General features: G+C 36.9%; 1 long non-coding RNA gene across 1 annotated transcript; it reads right to left on the reverse strand.

Annotated features, from left to right (window-relative positions):
- Window positions 1-208: 208 nt before the first annotated feature.
- On the reverse strand, window positions 209-2247 carry LOC137477954 (uncharacterized). The gene is made up of 2 exons (XR_011001303.1): window positions 966-2247; window positions 209-296 (listed from the first exon to the last, which is right to left on the reverse strand). It is a non-coding gene; the product is annotated as an uncharacterized lncRNA (long non-coding RNA).
- Window positions 2248-2493: the final 246 nt, after the last annotated feature.

Consider the following 2493-nt stretch of genomic DNA (forward strand, 5'->3'; position numbering starts at 1 on the left):
CTCTAGAAGTCTGTAAAGTGCATTATGTTATCTCTAACTGAAGCAAACTCTACACTGTGCAGAATGAACAGATTCAAAACCCAAGAGGAGCTTAAATTTCAGAAAATACATTATCTGGCAGCAGGAAAAGGCTAGGAGCTCTGAACAAATATAATCAGGACCTGCTGAGTCTAGAAATGGCAAATAAATAGCATTAACTTTTTTTGGCTTCACTCTCCTTAACTTTAACTAGCTTCTGCTCCCCAGTGCTCAGTGGTCATGGAATAAATACAAACTCCTGATCATGCTTGTTATACCTGGAAAGAATGATGGAGGAAACAGAACTACATCAGATATACCAACTGAAAATCTAGGCTCTACTGGTATTTGAAAATACTGCTCAAAAATAATGCCACCAGGAAAGCCTACCTGTTACTCTTTCACTGGATTCCAACTTTATTTGCCAAACCTCACAGCAAATACTCGCTTAGGAAAATAGTCTGCCAGAACCTTCAGACCTTCTGCATAGCATTATGCCACTGCCTAAAACTTAAAATCTTGTTTGGAGAACTAACAATATTGCTGTCCCCAGTACATTCCAAGTTAATTTTTGAGTCAATTTTAAACACTGTGGCTTGATTTGTGTTGGGCTAGGCAAGCTTCTAAGGTGATTATTTTGCCCAATCTCATTTTGAAAGGACTCATGCTGACTGTCTGGCTTTTCATCCACCTCAAATCTTTACCAAAAGGATAAGAAAGTGAAATAACTTCAGACAAGACAGGTTGTCTGCTTACTTGCACTTTGGATTTCTTAATGCTAATTTTTTTGCTGGTTACTGTACAAGTCTTCCTAAGTAGGAAGATCTACAGGCTAAACAAGTCCTTTGTTACAATTACAGCAATTTTTGTAGATTTGTTTTTCATAGTGCTCTAATGGCTAAAACAAGCTTTCAGAACCTGACCTAGTGTGCAAAATAGTCCAACACCTTTTTTCTCCTCTCTACCAGTGAAATCAGTGTGAATGTCAGGTGTCTGGCACTCTTCAAGATGAAGAGTATACCTTGTCAAACTGCAGACTTGAGGCCATCCCAATGGTGTGCCACAAGATATCCCTGGTGTTTAGCAAGCCTCAGATTAAAGGTGTAAATGGTTATTATAACTGTGGTAAAGACTCGACTGAGTGCACCTACAGTGGTTTAAACTTTATGAACATTTTAACTTCAGAATATTGCTAAAGTGTTGGCAGTATCTGAAAACTTACAATGTCATCAACACTTTTTCTGTTCCTATGTGCCAGAAAGTTTAAATCTCATTACAGTCTATCATCTGGTGCTACATGCACTCTGAAAATATTGCCACAATACTAGAATAAGAGGGAAGTAAGATCAAGGAATTCAGTGCTGATTCTTGGGAAGATAGAGGCAGTTTGTGTAGTAATTAACTGCATTTTGGGAACTTTGAGTCTGAACAGTGGTTCAACATACTCAAATTTGATAAAATGTTTATAACTTTCCTTTATTTGTTTTGGGTGGGATTCCTGGAAGAGACCCCCTGAGACAGCAGCAATCTGAGAAATAACCCATTGGAGCAGCATGCTTGGAAAGATATTGGAAAGAATCTAGATGCATATGTAATAACATAAATGTCCTTCTACCTTATTTTTAATCCTTCTTACACACCCACAGGCATACATACCTGCCAGGGCTGTATCATTTCTTCAAACAGAACAGTTGAAACTTGCAGAATCATCAATCATATTTTCTTATTTCCCTAATTATTTCCTCCTGACTCCATGAAAGATTCTCTGTCTATTACCTGTTCAGTTCTGAGCTTGCTAGAAGGAGCCAGAGCTCAGCCACCCTTCATTATCCTGTGTGTGCTCAGCCCAGTGTTATAAGAACGGGGCTCTTAAAACCACAGACTACAGAGAGAGAGGGTTTAGAAATGTTCAATTCAAATAGTTCTTGTTGTTTCTACATTAGAATTTTTTATTTCTTGACTATTGACATTTCACTAATACCATATGGGAGTTCATTTATAACTAAATCTAAGTTATTGAAGAAAGATGTTGTAAGTTAGAAATGCTTGGAAACAAGAGTTTATTACCAAGTGATTTCTCTCATAAATGAACATATGGTATCAAAAAGTCAAAGTGCAAATGAATGGGAGGATTATCTTAATTCAATGAGTTTAAGGGTTGGCATCTCCAATTGTATGACATTACAGACCTTGCTGTACAAAAGAAAAATTAGGAATTATAATGCTCCAGGTGCAAATGGTTGGCAGTTTATATTTGTATGAATCTCACACAATGAAATAACTGAGAATATTTTATTTAAGTAAACTACTACCAACAGGATTAAATTTTTGTTTTAATCCTCCTCTACAGTCACAGTTAAATAAATGGTTTATTTTATTTCAGGATAAAATTAATTGCTTCAATGAACTGCTGGAAGCTGCAGCATGTGCAAATCATTGCTGGATTTGGATTTGTCCAATGGCACGTGGCTCCTG

This window comes from Anomalospiza imberbis, chromosome 1 (genome assembly GCF_031753505.1).
Source record: "Anomalospiza imberbis isolate Cuckoo-Finch-1a 21T00152 chromosome 1, ASM3175350v1, whole genome shotgun sequence".
In the NCBI taxonomy this organism is placed as follows: Eukaryota; Metazoa; Chordata; class Aves; order Passeriformes; family Viduidae; genus Anomalospiza; species Anomalospiza imberbis.